This window comes from Dipodomys merriami, unplaced genomic scaffold (assembly GCF_024711535.1).
Source record: "Dipodomys merriami isolate MVZ:Mamm:240054 unplaced genomic scaffold, mDipMer1.0.p SCAF_28, whole genome shotgun sequence".
Classification (NCBI taxonomy): Eukaryota; Metazoa; Chordata; class Mammalia; order Rodentia; family Heteromyidae; genus Dipodomys; species Dipodomys merriami.
In genome coordinates this window covers 17,749,603-17,775,544 of record NW_027204270.1, presented here as the reverse complement: position 1 = coordinate 17,775,544, position 25,942 = coordinate 17,749,603, and the positions used below count along the sequence as shown (strand labels likewise).

Sequence of the window (25,942 nt, the reverse complement as noted above, 5' to 3'; positions counted from 1 at the left end):
TTTTAAGTCTGCTGCTGTTCGAGGTTATGCCAACTCCTTCCCCGTCTCCTCACTCACCGAAAAAGAAAACAAAAAGATGGCTGCTGTTGGTGGGAGAGGGCACAATTCCTTCCCAGCCACCCGCCGCCTGGTCTCCCTGGATGCCACATTCCACGGTCAGAAGTGAGGGCTGTGGCGGGTCCCAACCCATGACTACCGAGTTTAGAAATGCAGGTGGCAAGCCCCCTCCACAGCGAAGCCACTTAATTAACACGCAATCAATATGCAAAGAAAGTGCCAAACTGAGTTTGACCCAGTGGGGGAGGAGAAAGGGGGGAGGGGGAACCCCACCAGGGGTGGGCTAAGGGAGGGGGGAGGACTGTGGATTGGAGAGAAAGGCTTTGGCCAAGGGCCGCCCCCCACCTCCCGGCACTAGAAAGGCTGTTCAGAGGGTTCTGGAGTCCCTGGTGTCGGGTGTGGGGCCTGGCTCCCACTGAGGGGAACCCCCAGGGTCCCTGGCTCCAGGCCACAGTTGGCAGGAGGCAGGGAGGGGGCTCTAGGCCTGTCAGCCGAAGTCTGGCGGCCTCCACTAATTCATTTGACTCGGAAATCTCAACCTGACCAGCTTCCCCCTCCCCTCTTTAAAACAAACTCATTGAACTTGTCAACATTCATTAGGCCTGTAAAACATTGAACTAGAGCCACTGGGGAGATTCCGAGAGGGGGTGTGTGTGCGCGTGCACACACGCGCGCGTGCACGTGTGGGTCAGGGAGCCTGCACTCCAAAGCTGAACCGGCCCCTGGGAGACCCCTTTTGGCCTTGGTAGGGCCGGCAATGGTATCCATTTGTTCATTGACTTTCTTTCTTCCTTGACTCTGCCTTTTAGCCAAGGCAGTACAGCAGGGAGTGTGTGTTGGGGGGAGGCGATGGGGGGGGATGAGGCAGCAGCTCCACAGGCTGACTTCAGTTTGAATTTGGCTTTTCCCTCCAGGCTGACTCTCCCTGTTCCTTAGCCCACTTGGTGCCTCAGTTTACCTCACCTACAACATGGGTGTTTTCATAAGAAGGGCGCCTCTTGCTGGGCAGGTGGAAAATGGTGTGGATTTAGAACAATGTTTGGTGTATTTTATGATGCAGCTACTGTAAACCGGTATGATTGTGGTTGTGAAGAGTGGTTTAGAACCTTGAGGGCTGGATTTGGTAACACTGGAGTCTGGACTTCAGATTCCTGCTGGAGACCTCCGGATCTCAATTCATTATTCAGAGTCTGTAAAATCCCCAAGCCAGGCACAGGTGATTCATGCCTGTAATGCTAGTTCATCAGGAGGCTGGTATCTGAGGATCATCGTTTGAAGCCAGCCTGGGCAGAAAAGTCTGTAAAACTCTTTAATCTCCAGTGAATCACCAAAAAGCCAGAAGTAAAGCTGTGGCTCACCACAGTGAGCACCAACCTTGAGCAAAAAGCTAAGGAGGAGCTGTGTGCTGGTGGCTCAATGCCTGTGATCCTAGCTAGTCAGAGGCTGAGATTGAGGATCATGCTTCAAAGCCATCAGCAAAGTAAATAGGACTCTTACCTCCCATTAACCACCAGAAAACCGAAAGTGGAGCTGTGGCTCAAAGTGGTAGAGCACTAGCCTTGAGCAGAACAGCTCAGGGACAAGCACCCAGGCTCCGAGTTCAAGCTCCACAACCGCCAACAAAACAAAACCACACACACAGAAAAGGAAAAACTGCTTAGAGAACAAATGACTCTACCCTTTAATCCTGACACCTCCAGTTTTTAGAACACGGCTAGATGTAAAGGAAACCACGTGACTCCCAGATCTAAAAAGAATAGAAGCTGTTGCTGGTCTCCATCTCTTTCTCAGATCTCCCCTCTGTCCTGTGAGGCTGAGCATCTAGGCACTGGCTCTGGGGCCCGGAGACAAGTAAATGCAGGCAGGCGGAATCTCACAGCGCATGAATAGCGGTTTTGTCTGAGCTCCTTTTGGGGTTTGTAGTGTGTTCTTTTTCCCTTTAAAGTGAGGTGTCTACAGGCCCTGGCTCCCTTTTTTTCTCTCTCTCTCCCCCTTTCCCCTTTTGTTGAGAATGTGCCTTTAAAAAAAGAAAGAAAACAACAACAAACCCACTCCAGCCTTCTGCTGTTTTTTTTTCCTCCTCTCTGAAAACGAGACCCTCAGCTATTCAAGTGGGTTGATGAACTCTCCCCAAAAGTTTATTAAGGAAAGGTTAGACAAAGGCCCCAGGCCCACAGGCAACTGAGCAGTCAGTATATATCCTGGGCCCTTTTGTCCCCTCAGGGCGGATGCTTGACTACCCCTGAATGGCCCTCTTCAGAGTGACAAGATCAAGCCAGACAACGGCTTGTTAAAAGGAGCTGCGTGCCCTTTCTGCAGCCTAAAGCCGTGCCCCCACTCGGCTGCATTAATGTGCATCTGCAGCCATAGGAATAATCGGCTGGAATTCTGTGGGTTTTTCTTTTTTCTTAAATATACCCTCCTCCTCCTCCTCCTCCTCCTCCTCCTCCTCCTCCTCCTCCTCCTCCTCCTCCTCCTCCTCCTCCTCTTCCTTTCTGCCCCCATCTTCCTAGTCCCTGCCCTCCCCTCTCCTCCAGGGCCATATGTTTCAGAGAGTGGATAGGAATAAGAGTTGGCTGTTTCATAGCCTCTGTCCTCTCTGGTCTGCCCTGTCCCCTCCCCCCCCCCCCCGATCCCCCACCCCATTCCTGGATGCTTTCTAGACCCTGGGCTGGGAATAGACTTTGTGACATCCAGGTTGCTGTTGTGGGTTCCCAAGTTATGGATCATACCCAGGCAGGATGGAAGGGCATCTTGTTTTGTACTGGTATTCAGGTTTGAACTCAGGTCTTGGGAGCTGTTTCGTTTTTTTGCTCAAAGCTGGTAGTCTACCACTTGAGCCACATTTCTACTCAGTTTTTTTCGTAGTTGATTGGAGATAAGAGTTTCACAGACTTTTCTGCCCAGGCTGGCTTCAAACCACTTTCCTCAGATCTCAGCCTCCTGAGTAGCTAGGATGACAGGCGTGAGCCCCTACATCTCAAGAACACAGTTCCAGGGCTGGCAACTGCCAGTTTCAGGATAAACTGGAGGCCCATCTCATCCCTGGGCCAGGGTGTCCAGGCAGAGGCTGTGCCGGGCTTGGTCTGCTGGGACCTGACCCTTATACAGTAGGGCAGGCAAGGCTGTGGGAGATCCAGCCAGGGCTGACAAGAAGGAACATGAAGAGAATCCTTTCTTAATTAATTGTCAATACTAAGGGAGGGCACGGTGGTGCACACAAGCCCGGTGAAGAGAAGAGTCCAAACTGCTCGCAGCGAGGCAGAGGAACAATGTGTGTGTGTGTGTGTGTGTGTGTGTGTGTGTGTGTGTGTGTGTGTGTGTGTGTGTGTGTGTACATGAGCATGTGCAAACACATTTGTGCTGGCACACGCAGACATATGCATACATGCATTTGCATGCAGTGTGCAGGTGTAAATGTGCAGACACAAGCCTGTGTGCACATATCAACATGCACAAACAGGTACATGCATACATGTAGACACACTCATGCATGCATATCAGCGCACAAAGGCGCATACATGCACATGAGTGAGTGTGCACGGGAGTGTGTGTGCGTGCTAGGATTCCTGGTTCCGGTGTCTGGTGCTGGGTCGCTGTCTTTAGGAATGAGGGCCCAGTTCAGATTCAGTGCCGGCACAGTGCTGTATACTGAGCAGGTGCTCAGGAAATGCTACCTGAATCTAGAACCTTCCTGAGACACGTGAGCCTGTGAGTGGTGAGGGAGAAAGGGACACCCCTGCTCTATCCTTTTGTTGTTGTTGATGGTGGTGGTCAGGGGGTTTGAACTCGGCCCCCTGAGTTCTTTTTGCTCAAGGCTAGCACACTTCTGGCTTTCTGGTGGCTCATTGGAGATAAGAGTTTCACAGACTTTTCTGCCTGGGTTAGCTTTGAACCACAGCCCTCAGATCTCAGCCTCTTGAGTAGCTGGGATGACAGGCGTGAGCCACCGGTGCCCTGCCCCCACCCCATTCTTGTCTTCCCTCTCTCCCCTTCCCACTCATGTTTGTGTGATCTATGCTGCTGGGCAGGACAGGGGGCTGGAAAGTGGATGCCCCTGGAGGCCATGGCTGGAGGGCAGCTCCCTGCACCTTCTGACCAGCCCCTCCTAGCCAGGCAGGCACAGCGGACATCCACGTTCATCTCCCCCTGAGATTGCGATGGGCTTTTCTTCCCCTGGGGAAAGGGGTAGCAAAGGGATGAAGGGACCTTGGAGCAGGGCCTGTGACAGGGGCCCACTTCTGCCCCCGATGCCCTCGCGAGGGACCCCTGATTGTCCTATGATACCTGAGTTTCCCCATCTGAGTTGGGGAAGCCCCATTCCAGCCTCCAGCTCAGGCTTGCCAGGCCTACCCGAAGCTCACAGCCCAATCCTTTCGGCTGCCCCCAGGCCCCTTGGTATTTTCTGGTTTAAAGATGGAATTCCAGAGGGAAGAAAACGGGAAATCCAGATGCTGTGTTTGACTAGACACGGACCAGAGATGAGGAGGTGGGGGGTGGGCAGGCAAGGTGGTGGGAGACCCATCATCCTTGACGACCCCTCCCTCCAGATAAGAGTTGGTATTTCATGCATGATTCTAGCTGAACTTCCCCTGAGGAGGGGCTGTGACCTCTGACCCCTGTAACCTGTATCTAGCATGTTCAAAAAGCCCCTCCTCGCCCTGGAGACCCCGAGTCCAGACCGGGGGCAAGAAGGCCGGCAGGGCTATAAACCAGCCTGGCAACTCAGACTCAGGAATCCTGAGTGAAAAACCAGAAGGGAGCTGGAAGGAAGGTTGGTCCGACGTAGCCCAGGGGAGGGTGAGGAAAGATCGCTCAGCAAGGGATTGTGAGATGGGGCTCCTGGAAGGGTGCACGGGACGCAGAGGGAGTGGGGGCAAAATAGAGCTACGACGCTTTCCTGGTAGGTCTTTGTAAGGATTCAGTGGCTTTTGGAGGTACAGGCCAGTCCATAGTCCGAGGGGAAAGATGAGCTGAAAGCTGGGGTGCCCAGTGAGGGCCCAAGAAGGAGGGTGGGAACACCCACTCTGTCTAGTCACCGTGGAAGCGAGCTGGGCATCAGCTGACCAGTGCATCGTGGCCTAGCACTGCTGGATATGGATGTATTTCTGCCCTCGGAGGCCCCGGTGTTGGTGAGGGACAGAGAAACATACACCCCTTAGGCATTGCCAAAGTTGTCATGGGAGATGGAGAGGGCCAATGGCTGGGGGAAAGTCGGACTTGGGGGAGTAGAATGAGATTGTCTCTTGTGAACTGCATCCCCCCCCAACCCTGCGTCTTGCTATAGCCCTCCTAATCGTCGCCCCCGCCCCCCGCCCCATCATCCCTTTCTTGAATTAGATGTCAGGTCTGTGGGAATTCAGATGCTAGAAGATGACCATGGCCGGTCCCTCTGGAAGCTCAAGCCTGGGCCCGTCCTGTTCCAACTCTTTCCCTATCATCTTGTAGTGACAAGAAAACACCTCCTGTGTGGTCTGGGCGGTTCCAACTCCAAGCACCGCCACTCCCTTGTGGGGGCCCAGCCGCGTGCCCTGTGCCATGCCTGGCACACAGTGGGACGCAGAGTGTGGAGGGGCCCACACTGGCTTTGTGCTGACGGACGAGAGCTCGGGTGGCCAGCCTGGGCCTTTGAAGCTTAGAAAAGTGCCTGATTACCGCCATTAATTACCGGTGACAATGGTGCAGAGCCCTGCCCTCTACCCAAGCCTTCCAATGGCCCGGGTGGAGGAGGAGGCAAGCAAGGGGAGGTTCAGCGCTGTCTGTTTGTTTAAGGGGTGCAGGAAGCACCTTTGGCTTTCACGCCAACCTGGTGGGAAATGAAAAGGCCTTTCCAGACGAGGGGGGGGGTGAAGCCAGCCCTTCAGTGCTGCCAGGGTGGCTTGGTGTATTTTCTGCCTGTTCTGGGGTCCTTGGAGGTCTGCACCAGGGCTGGCGGCTGTGGTGGCTGCTTTGCTGGGAACAGAAGAAGCCACCTGCCTTGGTGGGCTGGAAGGACCTAGAGCTTTGTTGTCTCCAAGCCTGAAGCAAGTGCTTCTAGAGTGTGTGGCCCATGCCGGACGGTCTGTCATCCTGTTTGTACTTCAGGGAGTGGGGGGGTGTTGAATGTGGGTAGAAAGATAACTCCAGTCCCAGAGCTGCAGTAAGGGATGCTCACTGGTGATATCGCATTAGGAGTATGTGTGAACTACCAGAATTCACAGCTGAGTCTTCCCTCTCCATCCATCCATCTATCCATCCATCCATCCATCCATTCAGCTACTCACTCATTCATCATTCATTCACCCATCATTCATTCATCCATCCATTCATCCAGCATTCATCCATTATTCATTTATCCATCATTCCTTCCTCCCCTTTCCTCCTTCTCTCCCTCCCTCCCTTCCTTCTTCCCTTCCTTCCTTCTTCCCTGTCTTATCCCGAGATTAAAACCATAGCTTCCATGTGGAATTAAAAAAAGGAAAGCTGGTTTCTATCGTCCATCACCTTTGCATTAGTCCTTCCTGTTACCAATATACTGTGAAAGAAATGCAAACCCTCAAGGAATGTAGAAAGTGAAGTTTGTCCTTCTCTGCTTTCTACTCCAGAGGTGGACAGTTGTGTAGTTTGGGCGTCTGATTTTCTAGATGTTTCGCTGTAGAGAAGTGTGCATATCTACCCCGGTGCTGCCTTCACCAGGGCGTAGTGGCACAGTGGCTACTCCTGGCCTCGATCAGGTGTGTCCAGGACTGTGTTTTCTGGGACAGGGCGAGAGGCTCCGCTGTGGATCACTGGCAGGTGCTGAGCTTTCTTCTTCCTGTGGTGGCTGTTGTCTGAGAGGTGGGCACATCTGCCATCAGCTCTGGGAGCTTTTGCTGTCCCTCTGTTTTGTGAATGGAAAGGAAGACCGAGGTCCAGAGAAGCGGTGTGGCTTCCTGGGGGCTCCCAGGTGAAAGCTGGAATTTGAATTGGGGTTTTTTTTTTTTTTTTTTAACTCTTATGTCCTGTGGAATATTTTGGAAGGCGCAGAGGACTGGGCCCGATCGTGAATTCAGGAGAAGGACTCACAGAGGCCTGGAGCACAGCTTGGCTCTGTGGTAGGGTAACAGGGCTGAGTTCTCTGAAGGCCAGGAGCAGCTCCTTGACTTTTTAACACAGCCTTGAAGTTCACCTCTGCCCTGCCTGGGAGCAGGGGGTCTGGGGAGGCGTGGAGCCCCACTGGCCTTCCAGCCTTAACAAAGCATGTACTTGTGTGTGGCGTGCATGTGTGCGTGTATGTGCACGTGTGTGCGTGCCCCGTCTCCGGCTGTACCGCCCCTTCCCAGCTCCCACCATCTTTGATTAGGGCTGGGGTTTGGGGCTGAAGGGCTTGTCTGACGTCAGAGCCTCCTAGGTGGCAGCTCTAGAAGCTTCCAGGGTGACCCTGTTGTGACAGATGGGGCAGAGGCTCCAGGTAGCACAGCTGACCGGCATCCGGTGGGGGCTTATCCCTCCCTCCTGGCCCCGTCATGGCACACAGCCACATCTGGGGCTTTCCTTCCCAGCTGTCGACTGTCTTCTGGGAGGGGAGGAGGCAGGAGGTCTCAGCAGAGGGTCTGCCTGTGACCTGGCACAGGAGGTGCTGAGGTCAGGAAGGTGGCTCCCCTGGATGGGGGCAAGGACCATCCTGGGGTCCAGGCTTGAAGCTATGGTTGCCTTGACATGAGCCTCACTTCACAGCTTGCTGGGCTTGTCCAGAGCCAGCAGCCTCCCTTCCCAGCCCAGTCACTGCTCATTTCAAAAAGGGAAACGGAGACATCAGGGGAGAATGCTGCCTGTTCAGCCCCCACAGTACGGTAGGGGAGGCCAGGCTTGTGTGGGCTGAGGGCTTGGGGCCTGTGGGCTCTGCCTCTCTCCTGTTCACATACGAAGATGGACCCCTCATCCGGGGGGCCAGGAACTCCTGTCCCTGAGCCCCTTCTGGACAGGTCAGTTCGCCCCAGTGCCTGAGGGCAATGGGGAAATGGGATAATGATTGGCCTTCCCCAAGGAACAGACCAGCCTTCCCACCAGGCTTTTTTGCAGAGCTCAGTAGGACTGGCCATACCCTGTAGTGTGGGCATCTCCATTCCTGTCTCCAGTGAGCTGGACGCAAGCCCAGAGTTCTAATCCTGGCTCTGCTTTGAGTCCTTAGGAAAGTGGCAGCATCTCTCTGTGCTTCAGTTTCTTCATGTACCCTTGTAGGCCAGGTCTGATTAGCTATGAGCATGCGTGCTCAGTAGCTCAGCAGAGATCCTATACATAGTAGGTGCGCTCTCGCTCTCTCTGTCTCTCTCTCTTTCTCTCTGTCTCTCTCTCTCTTTCTCTCTCTAGCTTTTTAGTGAAAATAAGACTTTCACATTCTCTTTCCCAGGCTGGGTTTGGACTCTGATTGTCAGGGTTCAAACCAGCAGAGCTGACTGGAAGTATTAGTAGCTCTCAGTTTCCAGGTCTTGACCACGTAACCAGGCGTGGATTCATTCCCCACACGTCTCTAGCCACCCCACAGAATGGAAGACTTGTGCCTGGGCACGCTTGGTGGGCTCCCGCTGTAGAAATGGTGCTGCTTCCTGGGAAGAAGGAAGTGTACAAGTTGTTCCAACTGCCACTTCCTTCCCCAGGCAGCCATTCAACTCATCTTGTTCCAAAGTAATGGCTCTGTCGGTTCACGTAGGACTAAGTCCAGGTCAAAGGTCAAGTTCAAGTAGGTCTACGGTCCCGATCAAAGGTCAAGTCCAATCTGGCCTCTGTCCTGGGAAGCTGGCTCTGGTCCACAAGGACCAAGACAGATCCTTGGGGGTGGGGTAGCCAGGGCTCTCCTTGAGCCCCAGAAAGACCAGCATGCAGGTGGACACACCTACAAGCACCGTATTCTCTGTAATAGACACCCCGGAGCCCACGGTGGCACAGGACTCCAACCAGCTGTCACTCAGCCCCGGTTGTGGGTCAGGTCCCTCTGGCTGTGACCCGTGGGAAAGGCTGAGGGAGCCGGAGGTAACTGCAGATGGCACTGGCTAGTCGTGGAGGCTGGGCACAGGCTCGGGGCGGGCTCAACCCTTCACCCAGGTGGTGCGCAGCAGTGCCCCAAAAGAAGACAGGCTTTGAAAGTCATTTATGCGAAGCCAAGGCAGCCAGGCCTTGGGCCTCTCGGCACCTCAGAGCAAACAAGCTCTTGGCAAGTGCAGAGAAAAGGAAACAAGATTGAATTTCCCTTCCGACTCACCTGGGAGAAATTCAGACTGCCTGGTGTGTGGAGGGGGCTCTGAGGTCGCCTTGGGGGTTGGGAGCCTTTTTGGGGGTCTTGGAGAAAGGCCCCAAGATATTCCACCGTGGCAGCTGCTTTATGGAGCTTTGGCCTACTGAGGTGGGGCAGTTTTTCCTTTGGTCTGACTTCAGTCCCTCCTACTGCAGATCCATAGATCTGGCTTTGCTGTCAAGTTGAAGAGTTGGGTTTTGAGGCCTGGCCTAACCACCGCCGCCGGCATACACAGGGGAACCTTTCTCCCAGGCTGCAGAGCTATCCATGATTGTGAAGCCCATGGAGGAAGATACTCTGGCAGATGGGTCTCTACAGACAGGGCTGGAGGGAAGAGTTGAGATCAGATGCAGGAAAATGAACATCCTTTAGTCATCACGAAGGAGGACTAGTCTGAGCAGAGGTGGAGTTGAAGAACAGTCAAAAGAACGCTAAGAACACAGTGGAGGCAGGCGGATCGCCTCCTCCGTGGTGGCCCTCAGACCTCTGGCACACCTGCCCTCTTGGGAAGGGACCTCTAACCTGGGTCTGTCCCAGCAGCCCTGGCGGCTGGGGAGGGTCCTGTCTTGGGTCTTTCCCCAGTGAAGGCCGGTGTCCACCTGCCTGCACCAGCCTAACATGGGCTCCTTTCCTTCCCAACACTGCCCGACTCCGTCCCCAGCCTGGCTGGCGTAGGCTGCATGGAATTCTGAGTCTGACCTACCAGGCCCACAGCAGCTGCCTTTGACCCCTGGCTGCAGAGTTTTTCAAGGCAGAATTTTTTTTCTTTGGTCCATGGTAGGGATTGAACTTAAGGCCTGGGTGCTGTCCCTGAGCTTTTTTGCTCAAGGCTAGCACTCTACTGCTTGAGCCACAGTGCCATTTCCAGTTTTCTGGGAGGTTCATTGGAGATAAGAGTCCCATGAAGGACTTAACTGGCCCGGGCTTTGCTTTTGAACCATGAACCTCAGACCTCAGCCTCCTGAGTAGCTAGGATTGTAGGCGTGAGCCACTGGCGGCCCTCAACACAAGGGAGTTTTAATGTTCTGGATACCCAAGCTGCTCCTGACCAATGGTGTGTGTGTGTGTGTGTGTGTTTAAAGGCATGGGGTGGGGGTTGAGGTAGTGATTCGCTGGTGATTCACTGTGGATAGCTCTATGACCAAGCCACACTTTACATTTTTGCCTTTTTAACCTGTTTTATTTTAATAAAAAGCCTCACCAGAGCTGTCCACAGGGCCACAGGCATCTTTGAAGGCAGGTCAGTGTGGGAAAGTAGACACACCTAATACATGCTTATTAAACGTTTGTGGAAGTCAAGATGGCTCCCCTTTTCCCAACTCCTACCCACATACTTTGCATAGCTGTGCATGTACTTTGCATATATTTGCATAGACATGTCCCCCTAGGATTGGATTGGCATGTGTATCTCCAAGGGGAGGGCTGCGTGCGGGGCACCTGGGCTTTGGGCAGGGGTGTGTCTGGAAGCCCAGCAGAGGGAGGAACCCCTGGCTGGTTCTTGTTTGGACACATCTTAGGCAACGTTGGGTAAACAGTGACTCAGCCGCCTGGCTGGAGATGAGTCTCTTCCCCCGACAGGCTCTGCTTCCTCAGGTTTCTTCCCACAGCGTGTCAGGGCTCGGAGGATGTAGCAAGTCAAGTGCATGTGTTGTGTCGATTTTCCCCCTGGGGGCCCTTGGGAGGGGTCTGGGGCCCAGGGACTGGGGGACAAGGGGTGGGGGCGGGGTCATCTCCTTTACCTCCATTTTCTCAAACCCCTGCTCTGCCATCTGTAACCTTCATGCTGGACCCAGATGTGCTACGTGCCTTACTCAGGGTATCCAGGCTGGGACCAACTCACTCTCAGCCTCCGAAACCTTGAGGTACTGGTCCCTCAGGGCCCCTGGGGAGAAGAGGAGCCCCAGCCTGGCTGGATCACCCATTCACAGGACTGGATGTACCTGCCTCTGTCAGGGGACTGGGTGAAGGGCGCCACAATTAGGAGACCCCTGTCTGTTGACTACTGTCTACCTTACAATGGCACACTCCCAAGTGTGTGTGTCCAGGAATCCCTGGGAATGGAGTGTGGGGGGGCGGGAGATCAGCTGCTGTGTGACCTGAGACAAGTCACTCCCCCTCTCTGAATTCAGTTTGCTCAGGGATGACACAGTGGGTGGGGACTAACGTTGCTGCTGGCTTGGATGTAGTCTTGTTTGTGTGTGTATGCATGCATGTGTGCGTGTGTGTGTTTGTGTTTGCCGGTACAGAGGCTGGCTCTCAGAGCCTGGATGCTATCTGTCCCTTGTTTTGTTTTGCTTTTTTCACTCAAGGCCAACACTGTACCAGTTGAGGCACAGTTCCACTTCCAGCCTTTTTGTGGTTCACTGAAGATGAAATCTTCTCAGATTTGTCTGTCTGCGATCCTCAGACCTCAGCCTTCTGAGTGGCTAGGATTACAGGTGTGAGCCACCGGTCCCTGGGCTAGACTGACTTCTGATACAGAAAGGAAGCCCCAGCCACAGAGACTAAGACTGGGGGAAATGTTCTTCCTGCCCCCCACCAGCGTGGCCTCACACGGCAGGGGGAGGGGGTGGGCGCTGCGTCCCAGGATGTGGAAAAATGGCCCTACCTTCTCTTCACCTCGTGCACCAGCACGAGGGTTGAATGGGACCACTGTGAGCACTGTGGCTCGGTGCCTGGTAAAAGATGGCAGCCATTGTGAAGTCAGTTATTGGCAGGTCCTAGCATCCTTTCCCCTCCCACCACGAGAGCGGAGCAGGAGAGTCCAGGAGTCGGGGAAATAAGGCAGGGAGCGGGGTCCCGAGTGTGCAGGCCCTGAGATCCGCCTGCTCCCCAGAGAACCCCCATGGCCCACAGCCAGTGCCACACCAGCCCCCTGCCAGCCCCATGCAGCCTGACTCTCCGGCCCGTGCCCTGGGCCCCTTCTTACATCTCCTGAGGCCAAGCCTCAGTGGCTCAGGCCTATAATCGTAACTACTCAGGAGGTTGGGATCTGAGAATTGTGGTTCAAAACCAGCCTGGGCAGGAAAATTCATGACATCCTTTTTTTCCTTTTTTTTTTCCTGTCAATTGTGGGGCTTGAGCTCTGGGCTTGGGCGCTGTCCCTCAGCTCTTCAGCTCAAGGCTAGCGCTCTACCGCTTGAGCCACAGCTCCACTTCTGGTTTTCTAGTGGTTTATTGGAGATAAGAGTCTCACAGACGTTGCTGCCCAGGCTGGCTTTGAAACTCGATCCTCAGATCCCAGCCTCCTGAGTAGCTAGGATTACAGGCGTGAGCCACCAGTGCCTGGCTTTCATGACATTTTTTATCTCCAATTAACCCTCCCCCCCCCCAAAAAAATCCAGAAATGGAGCTGTGCTTAAGTGGTAGACCACCAGCCTTGAGCCAAAAAGCTCAGGGACAGCACCCAGGTCCTGAGTTCAAGCCCCAGGACACACACACACACACACACACACACACACACACACACACACACACACACACACACACACACACACACACACACACACACACACACACACACACACACACACACACACACACACACACACACACACACGGTGCTCTCAACCCCTAATTCATGAGACTTAGGGTCCATGTCTGCAGACTCGGGGGGCATCGGCCATGTGTATACTCCAATCCCATAGGAAGCCTCGCTGGCCAGCCGGTGTCGGCCAGCGCTCCCCCTCCCCCACTCCCCCTGAGATGGCCTGGGCCAGGGGGACTCACTGTCCACCTGGCTTCTCCCATCAGGTGTCAGTTAAGGAGGAGGGACCCCTAAACGTGGAAGGCTGAGGCTGGGCTAGAGATGCCTTCAGAAATGGAAATGTGACCCATTTGTTTATGATTTTCTCCCTGACACATAACGGGAACCCGATGGGAGCAATAAAGGCTCTGGGCTCGCCCCGCTCCTACCTCAAAAGTGCTGGAACCAGTCCAGTTCTCTGGAGGCCAAAGCGGTGGTTCTCAAAGTGGAGCCGACTGCGTTGCTCCCTGCCCCGGGCCTCCCCCCTCCCCCCCCCCCACGACCACTGCTTCCTAAACTTTTGAAAGACCCTCTCTCTGTTCCCCAGACTGCCCTGGGGGGCACCAGCTCTTCCACACTGGGGGCAGGAAGGTAGGGGCTTTGCTTCTGAGGTAGGGAAAGGCAAGGACTAGAACACTCTGAGCACAAGGTAGGAAGAGAGGGGTCCAGGGATGGAGCAGAAATCCTTGAGAGAGAAGAAGGAAGGAAGGTAGGAAGGAAGGAAGGAAGGAAGGAAGGGAGGGAAATGAATACACGAGAGACAGAATAATTTTCCAGGGTGTCGGCCATAAGGAAACCTCCTTGAGACATCGCAAGTTATTAAAGAGGAAGAAAGAAAAGAAATGGTAAAAAAAAAAAAAAAAAAAAAAAAGCTTGCCCTCAGCAGGAACTGTACAATGTACTCTTATTTGCAAGAGAATTCAATTAGCTTGCAGGAGCTGAGCTAGGAGGGGCTGGAGGCCGGAGTTCTGGCTGGGAAGGGAAGAAGATGGACCGCCGAGGGACCGTCTCCTTCCCGGTGTCACGGGGGCTCAGGGGTCCGGATGTGAATCCTGCAGCTCCACTGTAGGAATCATAAGCCTGCCTGTGTGCACAGAGCGAATGCACGCAGCAGATCTGGGGCTGGCACCCTGCACTCTGGACCTGCGCCTTCCCACTATATAATCGGCGGCATGCTGGTCCCCTTCTCGCTTCAGCCCCTGGCCCTTTCATGGGTGCTCCCTGGCCTATCTGGAACCTGCCTGCCCAGTCTGGTGGGGAGGGGAGGGAGAGGAGGAAAAGGGAAGAACAGAAGTGGCAGTGTAGACACCTGGGGGGTGGAGTGGAGAGAGAGAGTAAAAGAAGGGTCTGGGTTCAAGTTCTTCTTCTTTTTTTTAATGGCTGGTCCTATGGCTTGAACTTGGCCTGGGTGCTGTCCCCTGGAGCTTTGTGCTCCAGGCCAGAGCTCTACCACTTGAGCCATGGTGCCTTTTCTCACCTTTTCTTAGTAGTTTATCAAGTTGCAGCCTCCTGAGTAGCTAGGCGGGTTCAAGTTCTGACAGCCCCCCAACCTGCCCCCCCATAGCTGTGTGACCTAGGGTAAGTCACTGCCTTACTCTGAGCCTCTCCCTTAGAACTGGGTTGGCATCTGTACCTACCAGCTTATGACCTGTAATACACACAAAGCTGAGGGTGTGGCCCAAGGCAAACCCTCAGAAATGGTTTGTCTCCACTCAGACACTCCAGCCCAGCCCTCCACCCCAGTTCCAAAAGGCTCAAAGTATGGTGCTCACCCCTCTGAGAACCTCTGGGCTATTTTAATGTAACCATCCTATGGCTGGCCACATTTTGGGAAAATAGCATTATTTATTCTATCAAGATTCAGCCAACAGAGCTCAGAGCAATAATTGCCACAGGGTGAAAGTAACAGATTTTATTTTTATTGATCAAAAAATATATTTTTTTTTATCAAAAACACATCAAACTAGAAAAGGCGTAAGCAGCAGGGGCAAATTGGATTTTAACTCCCTTTAAAAAGCCGTTCCCTCCAGCCGTGCATCTATAGATGCTGGGCTCTCTAGAGAGGCGCTCAGAGAACAGGGTGCATGAGGGGTCCCCAGGGGCTGGTGGGGGTGGGGAGGCTCTCTGGCAAGCCAAGCAAGTGAGTCTACATTTGCATTTGGGGGCCTCTGAGGGGACCTGGCACCTGGATGCAGATGGGGGGATGTAGTGGAGTGTCTGCTGTTGGTTTACAGAACGTCCATCCTCCAGACCTCTTGCAACTGTGCAGCTGGCTCGCTGCGCTTTCAGCATGGGGCCGGGCGTCTGGTGATGCATAAATGCATCTCTAATGAGATTACTGTGTAAGACGATCTAAACAGACTCACCAGCAGTCACGTTGTCTGGAAGAGCAAACTGCTGTAGGTGTCTGCAGGTACACGGAAAGCGAGTGCACAGATCGGGGCATGCAGAGGGAGGCCATCCATCCATCCATCCATCCATCCATCCATCCATCCATCCATCCATCTGTTGGTAGATCCATCCATCCATCTATCTACCTATTTATTCCTTCATTCCTTTACCCATCCATCAATTCACTCATCTTTTCATGCACTAATTCATCCATCTGTCCACCCATCAATCCATTGATACATCCATCTATTCAACTATGCATCCACTCATTCCTTCATCCATCATTTCATTCACTAATCTACCCATCCATCCAGCTACCAATCATAGGTCCACCTATTCATCCATCCACCCATTCATTCATTATTTATTTACCCATTCATTCCTTCATTAATTCACTCATTCATCTATTCATTCACTAATCCATCCATCCACTCACCAATCCATCAATCTGTCCATCCATTCATTCATCCACCTATTCATTCCTTCATCCATCGATTCATTCACTAATCCATCCATCCATCCATCAGATTCATCAGATTTATCATCAACAGACCCATCTGTTCATCCATCCATTCATTCATTTGTACATTCCTTCCTTCGTCCATCCAGTGATTCATTCATCTGTTCATTCACTTATCTGTCCATCCATTCATCCATCTACCCATTCATCAATCTATCCATCCACCCATTCATTCATTCATTCACCCATCTGTCAGTTCATTCACTCATCCATCTGTCAGTTCATTCACTCATCTATTCACAAATCATCCATCCATCAATTCATTTTCCCATTCATTCATTTGTACATACAGTCAGTCATTTATTTGCACATCCATCCATTCATTCATCCATTTAGTTTTTCATTCATTTATTTCCCCCTTCATTTATCCAGTCATCAAATAAGTCATTCATTCATTTATTCAATGAATGAGAAAGAATGAGAAGAAAACCCTGTCCTTACAGAAGGAACTCATGGCCCCTCCAGATAATTCAAGCGGCAGCTAGAAGACTATGCTGGAGTTGGCCTGTGGCAAATGTCCTCCCAGTTCATTGATAGTGTGACAGTCTCCCCCTGGTACACCCTGGAGATGGTCTACTTGATGGACTGCAAGGGAAAGCTGCAGAGAGAAGAGAGGGGCTTGGGTAGGAGCTGGGAGCTGAGAGGTGGTGAGAGGAGAGGCTGGCCGCTGGCTCCAGGTTTGATGGGCTCGTGGCTGTCAAGAATTGTCTGGTGATCTAGGCACTGGGGACTCATGACTATAATCTCAGCTACGGAGGGTGTGGTTCAAAGCCAACCGAGGCAGAGAAGCCTGTGAATTCCATCTCCAGTGAACCAGCAAAAAGCTGGACTGAAGATGTGGTTCAAGTGGTAGAGCACCAACTGTGAGTCAAAAAGCAGGGCAAAAGTGGGAGGTCCTGGGTTCAAACCTTGGTACCACCCCACTCCTAAAAAAGAAGAAGAAACTCTTATGGTGCATCTACCATGGAAGGTGGCAGGAGCAAGGCCAGGGGTTGCCCCTGGCTGAGCCCATCTGAGGCCTCCCAGGCCTTTCTGTCCCTGTCTTCCCATGGTGGACCCCTTCTCACAGAGCAGGTGGCTCTGGTGCTGTGGCTAACTTTCCCCTGGCTTGCTGTAGGCAGCACCTACCTGCCCAGGACCCTGTTGGAAACAAAATCTTGAGAGTGAATGCAGGAGGCGCCAGGAAGCTCCGAGCTGTGCTTACAGCACCCCACCCGCCTGCGGTTCCTCTCTCCCCATCTGAGTGGAGACCTAGCTCCTGGGCACCCTCCTGGGTCTCCGTACGTCTCTGAGTGCTGATAGAAGACCCTGGCCCCATCCGTAAGGGGACAGTGAGGATCTGTGAAGGGGAGAACCACAAGGTGAGAGCACTTGGTCCACTCAGACCCTCGGGAACCACCGCTTCCCTCTGCTCCCCTCTGTGGCTGCCTAGAGGGAATGCCTGTTAGAGCCCCAAGCTTCAAGGTTGGCGCTCCACCTCTTCAGCCACAGCTCTGTGTCTGACTTTTTTTTTTAAACTGGCTGATCAGAAATAAGCATCTCATCGACTGTTCCTGTCCAGGCTGACTTGGGTCTGTGATCCTCAGATCTCAGCCTCCAGAGTAGCTGGGATTATAGGAGTGTGTCACTGGTGCCAGACCCAACAGGATCTGGAGCGGATGCATAAATGTGCCTGCAGTTCACACTTCTTTTCCTTCTCTGCAAGGTGGTTTCCCTGGGGGCAGGCACCTGGGTAGGGGCAGACCCAGAGCCCCTGCCCTAGTTGGGGGTGGGCTGGAGGCAGGTGACAAACTCCCCCTTGTCCCTCCCACACACCCACCAGCACCCTGACATCCAGACCCAGCTCCGAGCCCGTGTCTCCCGGGACCCAGTGCTCCAGGACAGGGCGTCTGCCTGACATGGCGACGTAACAGTAATTAAGAAATAAGCTCCCTTGCCCAGCTTCACAGTGATCATTTGGCTAAGTAACTACCATGGTCCAGTGCCTCAAAAATCACCATTAGAGCACGCTCCTTACGGCCATAAAATTTCTCGTTTTCTGCCTTTCACCAGCCTCCCCCCGCCATCTTCGCCTTGCTTTATTTATACATTCGTCCTCAAACAATGGCAATAAACTCTTTCCCAGAGTGTTGCAAATCAGAAATTTGTCCACATTTTTCCACCACCTTCCATGTAGACCTGCTCTGCCTGGGAACGGGCCTGGCCAGGCCAGCTGGAGAGGGGCTGGGCTGCCTAGATTGATGGGGCCCTGACAGGAGAGGGGGGAAAGACAGGCGGGGAAGGGAGGAGAGAGGCCAGGGGAACATTGCATGAAAGGCCTCTGCTACCCAGGGACCAGCCAGCCACGAGGGGTCCAGGCCTGGCCTGGGGAGGGGAGGGGGGGGAAGGAAGGAGGAGGAGAGGAGGGAGGAGCCTTCTCCACTCCATCCTCCAAAGAGAGAAAGAGGGGCTTGGGCCTCAGGGAAGCCCCTTAGCCCCTGCCCCAGAGGGTGCAGATTGAGGCCTTCCTGTCCCCCACAGGAGTCAGTTATGACTGGGGTGTCCCGTAGTCCTTACTGAGGCCTCCAACTTAGAGTTCTAGTCCTGGATCTTCTTATGACAAACTCCCTTTCTCCTCTTCTCCCGTCCCCCAGTTTGTGGTCTTTTTTTCAAACGTCAGACATTATTTTTTCTCTTCTCATTTGAATTCGCCTATCTTAATTATACAAAGAGGTTCCAGGGTGATATTTTCCTACGAGCAGCGTAGAGAAGGGTTTGATCGAACCCCGCCTGTGACCAGCATGTATTGAAAGCCAGCGCTGCTGATCATGCTGTCCTCGGGGGAAGGGTTGGGGGAACAACACCTTTTCACTGCCTGCCGATTTGTCTGTTTATTATTTTTTGTGTGTTTGTCAGTACTGAGGTTTGAGCTTAGGGCCTGGGCACTGTTCCTCGGCTTTTTGCTCCAGGCTAGCATGCCACTACTACTTGAATCACAGCTCCATTTCTAGCTTTTAGCTGGTTATTTGGAGATAAAAGAGTCTCACAGATTTGTCTGCCCTGGGCTGGCTTTGAATCTCCATCCTCAGATCTCAGCCTCCTGAATAGCTAGGATGACAGATGAGAGCCATTGGCGCCTGGCTGAGTACCTACTTGTGGGGTACCCCGTGACATTTCGGTACAGGCACACGCCGTGTAAGGATTGGACCAGAGTCACTTGTACCTCTGTCATTTCTGTCTGTCGGGGGTGTTGAGAACCTTCCATCCTTACTGTTGTGAAACTGATTATCGATTGTCGGCTGTGTTCCTCTATTGTGTGTGCTCTGGGGAAATGACCAGGGGTCATCTCTCCTGTCCACTGCCAGTACCCCCGTGTTCCACAGACCACCTCTCTCCAGCCTTCCTCCCAGGTATTTGGGTGTGAATTGAGCTCCCCAGGGAGCCAGAGATGCAGGCTGACCCCAAGTTGCTGGCTTTGACCTCTGTGCATCTCTTGGGGTGAGGTCTTACTGCTGGTGGGTGGGTGGTGGGGGTTCTGGTGCTGCTTTCCATTCTAGCAGGAGAGGCCTGCCCAGGACAGAGCCATGGCTCAGTGCCGGGGTAGCAGAAGTAGGCTCTCCTCCATGAGTGCTCATCCTGTCCATGTTCCTCTGGACTCTGGGATGAGCCCAGTGTTCATCCTTCCTTCTGTCCTTCCTTCCTCCTCTGTCCTTCCTTCCCTCCCATCCAAAGGCAGGGGGAAGGAGGTTTGTCCCTGCTGGGGCCTTTGTCCCATAGGTTTGAGAGGCACCCAGGAAGAGGGGGAGTAAACCCCTACCAGATCGTGGCTCTGCTTGCAACAGAAGGCTGGGGCCCAGGGGTCCCCAAAGCTGGAAGTGGGGGGCCGAAGGGAAGGTGGATGGATGGGCTCCAGAGGGGAGGGGGCAGCAGGTTCCGGGAGAAGCTGTGGCTCGGGCAGGCTCCGGCCAGTCTGTGTGTCTGTGAGGATGCATGCCCCGGGACTCTGCAGTTGCAGTTCCTTCTAGCGTCTGTTAATGACAAACATTCTCAAGTTAAAAACAAAACACACAAAACAACCCTTACTATGAAGACCTGGTGTCTACTCAGGAGGGGTCCCAGTTTGGTGACAGACTCAGTTCCCACACTCACAAAGTTCAAATGCCCCCTCACACGGCGGGAGTATGAGGGGTATTTTGACAAACTGAATATATCCACCAGAAGACCGGAGAGGGTGGCAGGAAGGGCCAGGGCCCCAGAGGCTGGTGACACAATCACTGAGGGCTTCATGGAGGAGGCGAGTTTCAATCCACCTGGCAGCATGAAGGCATCAGCTAGGCCTGGGCAAGGAGGACCTGAGCATCCCTGAGGTGTTAAGAGGGGCTGCTGGCCAATGGCCTGGGCTCAACCATTCTCCGCCACTGGGCACATAGCCTCCATCAGCCTCCGTTTCCTCATCTGTATATTGGAACTCAGCAACACCAAGCTCTTAGGCCCTACTGAGACTGAGTTCCTCCAGGAAGAGACAGGGTAGGGCCAAGACACATAGGCAGATGGTTTCCGGTATATTCTCCACGACCTTCTCCCCTAGTCCAGCCTTGTCCCAGCCTCCTCATGGCTGAGCAGGGAGGAGAGCAACACAGACAGAGCAGGCAGGAGCCTGTGGTCCTGGAGCCAGGGTCCACGTGGGTCCGCAATGCCGACTCTCTGTTCCCGGGCTCAGCGTGGGGCTGGGCGTGAGCAGAGGGAAGCCGGAGGCCCGACTCCTCAGTCTGTACCCATTGTCCGTGCCTTGTGGGGTGGACGGTGTCTTCTGTGGGGACAGCTGGCTTGGACATCCTGAGCATCCGTCCCCCTCCTTGACCCTCGATACCTGCCACACTGATGCCCCCACCCCACTCCTCTTTGTAAATACCACTTGCATTCTGGAACATTCTCCCATAAAAGAGCTGGCACGTGAGGGTCTATGGGTGTGGCTGGGTCCCTGAGAAATTCCCATGTTGGCAAATGGGAAGGGGGAGGGCCGGGGAGGGGCAGGGAGGGGCCATGGTTCACTCATTCATGTATTCTTCACTCCTTCATTCGCTCAGTCATCCCTGCACTCACGCGTGCATCCGCTCTTCCTTGCCTTTGTGTTGCGTACCGGGCACACACTGGTCTCTGGGGCAAGGGGATACAGGGGTCAATTAAGTTCTCATCACCCAGAGGTGCCAGTAGTTCCCAGCCTCAGAAGGAAGGCTGCTGCTCACCAGGCGCCTGCTGTGGGCCAGGCTAGGCCGTGTGCTGAGCCCTTGCTTTCTGGCCATGCCTTCCATCTCCATGTAAGACGACTCCACGAGGTGGAGACTGTTGGTTTCCTGACTTTGACAGATGAGGACACCAAGGCACAGAGGGCCGCAGCCACTTCTCCAGGTTGGCAGGAACTGGACTCCATTAAATGGTCCCACATTCTCCCTCCTCTCTGACAGTGTGCTCCCTTCCCACGCTCTACACTACCTGCCCAGGACAACAGCAGGTTAGAGATCGAAGCTTCTTCAGCTCTGTCTCAAGGCAGGTGAACCTTAGTTTTACATTCTCTGTACCCGGGAAATCTTCCCTGACTCCGTCCTCAGATTCTTCCAAACCCTCAGCACCCAGTTTCTTCTCTTCCAAGATGTTCCTTGTGTTTGATTCACAGTTCGGGCCCCTTGAGAAAAAGCAGCTCTGAGATCTGCTCGTACAACAACACAGCACCATGTCAAGCCCTCTATCCTTCCTTCTTCCTAGATCTGCCCCTTCCTGGCAGGAATGTATAAACAGCGCCATCTCCTACATGCGTGTGTATGGACAAATCCATGCTGTTGGCATGTTGGCTCTGTGCTGAGAATGCCCCACATGGGCCCATGTTTGTTTCGCCCCTGGGTACCAGGCAGCAGAGCCTCAGCAGTGTGAAGGCCACCAGCCAGAACACACAATCCTCGAGGCTAGCCAGGGTGGTGGTGGAAGGTGGTGGGGACCGACACGGGACAGCATGCCACATGCCTGATCTAGGCGCTGCAGGCGAGGGGCAGGCCTACCCTGGGGGCATGGGTGCGGTATGGAGGGAAAGGAGGTGTAGCGTGGACGCTGGGCAGTGCCCAGCGCTGAGATGGGCGCCCAACAGCAGTGTGGCAGGAGAGGAGGACAGCAGGGCCCACTGCGTCCCTCGGCCGGGCCTCCAGGGCAGTGAGCACAGAGGGGAACCCCTGAGTCTCCGTGTTCCCCTCGGCCTGCCCCGCACACTGGTTACAGTTGAATGGTTTGCATGGAGGGGCCGGGAAGGTGCCTTGCTGAGGCCAGCCTGGCGACCCCCAGCTGGGCTAATAAATGACTTTTCCATTTTCCAAGGCCTGCGCCCAGGCCTGCTTGGTATTCAGGGGCGCCTGGCCCACCCTCGCCAGCTCTCGGCTCTGCCCGAATTACTTGATTAAAACGCATATCAACTATTATGTGATTCGTTTCTCTGCCACCGCTCCACGCCGGGGCCTATGTTAAACTGTAATAAAGCCTGGCTTGGGAGGTGGCAAGAGCGGGGCAGGGAGGGGGTGGTGCAGGCGTGGGCGAGGAGGTTGTCTGTGATAGGGACAGAAAGACGCCCCCCACTCCCCAAACCTCACCAGCACAACTCGCTCCCCCAGACCCGGGGAGACGACGGAGGGGTGCAGCCCCTTTCTACCTTCTGTAAGATAGACAGGTCCAGAAATGACAACCATTGTCTTTCAAGACGTTTTCTCCAGCAGGAGAGTGGAAGCAGCCACATCTCTGTAATCCTAGCTGCTACCTAGAGGCTGAGGTCCAGGGACAGTAGTTCGAAGGCAGCTTGGGCCAAAATGTCAATGAGGCACTTTCCCCCAAATAACCAGCAAAGATCTGGCCTAGAGGCCTGGCCTAAGTCAAAGAGCGCCCGCTGTGTACCAAGCACTGCCCCTGCCCCCCAATGCTCTGAGATCTCCAGCTCAGCGAGGACAGCACACTCACGCCCACTTGCGTTCAGTGTCTCTAGAAACTTCCATATGAACGCTCCTGGTTCCTGGTAGCTAATGCTTTCCGGACTCTGAGGATGGCACTGAAATCCACCTGCATTGGCCCAGGATACCGTGGTTTGGGGGAGGCTGCATGGCGTGGGGTTGCCTGGGAGGGCCAGACTCTGCTACACGGAAAACCCCCAGTTAAGGGGATGGAGGCGGAGGCAGGTCACGGGGTCACGGGGGCTTGCCACATTGCTGAGGCCTCCTGGCACACCTGGCAGTGGACACGGCTTCCCGGGGTGTCAAGCTGTGGGAAGAAGTCCTCAGAACAGGAGGGGTACCCACCTCCATGAGATTGAGAGCTTCCTCAAAGGACCGCTGATTTCTCCCCCATAAGGCTGGAGGGTCCCAAGGCGTGCAGGGGGTGTGTGTGTATGGGAGGGAGGCTGATCAGTGTGGACCTCCCTGTTCCCCGAAGCAGAGACAAGAGCCAGAGACAGAGAGAGGGCAGGGGGAGAGACTCTCTCAGGTCTGTCTGCAGACCAGCAGCTCCCAGCTACTGGAGCAGGGGGGAGGGACGGGGGGAGGGAGGGTCAAGAGCCACATGGCTGTCCAGGAGGCTGCTCCCAAGCCCACCAGTGCTCCGTGAACGCATTCCCAAGTCCCCTCTCCCCACTGCCCACTGCCCGCCCAGGCTTCATGCAGAAGCAATCAGCTTTTCCTGCAGGGGGGACACAGTCTCATCCAGCAGGGCCACTCTGTGGCCAAACTCACTTTGTCCTGCTGATGAATTTAACTGCAGGCTGAAAGATTCCTAGGGTTGGGAGTGGGAAAGATGCCCCAAGAGGGTGTGGGTGCAGGAAAGTGAATCAGGGTGGATCGGGGTCTTGTGTGTTTCTTTGGCTCTGTTCCTCCTACGTTCCCCCTCTTCCTGTCATCTTCATCGCCATCATCAGTGACAACAATAACAGTCCCTCTGCTGGCCTTTTTATTCCCAGTTCTTCCAGAGGTTTTGTTTCTATTCTCCAAGCCATCCCACGAGGTGTGAAGGGATGTGTTTTAATCCTGTCTTTCCTCAGCTGAGAAATTCAAGGCTCAGAGACAGGAAACAACTTGTCCAAGGCCACACAGCAAAGAAAAGACAGAGTTCAGGATCCAGGCCTTAGGTCTCCTAGTCCCAGAGGCCTTGAAAAAACTCTCTGCCAGTCAGTCAGTCTCTCAACCCCTGTCCAGGAAGGGAGCATGGGCTTACAGGCTGTGTGACCTCTTTCCATGGCAACCTCTCTGAGCCTTATCATCCCTATTCATAAACGAGCCAATGGTCCTTGTCATGAGACCTTAGAGAAGACTTTTCTCAGGGGGCTGCAGTCACAGGTGGGTGGCAGTGGTGCTCTCTTAGATCTGAGTCTCTGGGAGGCATGGGGCAGACTTGCTCTCTTCAGCATCCAGAGCGTTGCTATGGCAACGCCTTCCTCCGAGAGGACCATTCAGCATCGGCAGCCTGTGGGCCCTGCTTTGCCCTCTTCACTCTGGGCTTCCACTTCCATGGAGTTCCCCAGATCCCTGCCCAGCCAGGAGTGGAGAGGAGGGGGTGGGTAAACGAGACCAGAAGTCCATGATGAGTCTCGCAGCTTCGTGGAGTCTGGAGAGCAGGGGTGCTGGAGGGGCAGGAGCCCCGCGCCCCCCTTCCTCATTGAACATCAAGTAAACATTGGTCTTCAGTTCTGGTCCCAGCTCTGTAGCCCGCTGCAATTTTCTCAGTTATTTTATTTTTTATTACCAAAGCACATTTGAAAACCTGATGGAAGAAAACCAGTGCTCTTGTTGATGGCAAATGAGTGTCATTTCATAAATATATGTGTACATATGTATATAATTATACATTCACGGGATGGTAAAGACCACGGGTGTGAAAACCAGCACGGCTCAGTTCCACTAGACATTGTCATCTGCGGACAGCTCTGGGCTCCGGCCTCCCTCCCTCCCTCTCTCCTCTGAAGCTAGAAGAGCCCAGGCACCCCCTGCCAGGGCTGTGCTGCCCCGTGCTGCAGTAGCCATCCACCATCTGCAGCTCTGCAACCTTGAATTAAGATAAAGTAACAACAACAACAAAGATGGCCTCTGTTTTCTTCCTTGCGCTGGGACCCAGCTGGGGGTGGGGTGGGGTTCGGAGCACTTTTTCTGCCCTTGTCCATGGTCACCTGCTGGGACAGTTTGGGCGGAGAGAGGCCATCTCTGCCCTCCAAGGAGGAACTGAGAAGCCATGGGGTGAGGGCTTCCGCCAGGAAGGCCGGGCCTCTTCTGTCAGACTTGACTCTCCTTGCCTGATCTCTGCCTAAGGATTCAGCCCCAGTCTGCCTCCCTGTTTACACAGGCCTCCTCCTCCCGGGGTCTCCTGAGGGCTTGACCTCATCCCCATCAGAGGGTTTCAGGAAGGGGGTCCCTGTGACTTGTTGCATTTGACCGTGATGTTCTGGGAGGGGGCCCCAGTGGGCCAGCTGCACCCACCCTGCTCGGCTCAGATAGGGGCTCACATTCTTGCTCAGGATTGGCCTCAGACCATGATCCCCCTACCTGTGGTCTCCTTCCACATCGCTAGTATTACAGGCACTGTCACCACATCCAGCCTGTTAGTTAAGATGGGGCTCTCACTAACATTTTACCATGGCTGGCTTGGAACTATGATCCTTTCAATCTTTGCTTTCTTGGTAAAGAGCCACAGTACCTGGTACTGTGTCTTTGTCTTAAGGTCAAGTCTATTGAGGAGCAACTACTGTACAGTATGACTTTATTTGGGGTGGGGGGAGAAGATGAATTCTGACAAATGTATTTTGTATAAAACCGTCCTCCGAGTTTTACATCATGAATATCTTTCGTGTCTGTAAATAAATAATGTAAATATCCAATGGTTGGGGATTTGCTGCTTTTTTTTTTTTTTTTTTTTTTTTTTTTTGTCGGTCGTGGGACTTGAACTCTGAGCTTGGGCGCTGTCCCTGCGCTCTTCAGCTCAAGGTGAGCACTCTACTGCTTGAGCCACAGCGCCACTTCTGGTTTTCTAGTGGTTTATTGGAGAAGAGTCTTATGGACTTTCCTGCCCGGGGTGGCTTTGAACCGTGATCCTCAGATCTCAGCCTCCTGAGTAGCTAGAATTACAAGCGTGAGCCACCGACACCCGGCTGCTGCTTCTTTTTTTAAATGGGTTTTTGCCAGGGGGTGTTAAGCAATCCTCTAGGGCT

At 53.9% G+C, this 25,942-nt stretch overlaps 1 protein-coding gene across 2 annotated transcripts in view; it reads left to right on the top strand.

Moving 5' to 3' along the window:
* The window catches only part of Pax7 (paired box 7), a 91,551-nt gene that overhangs the window by 22,442 nt on the left and 43,167 nt on the right, over positions 1–25,942 (top strand). The window lies entirely within an intron of this gene.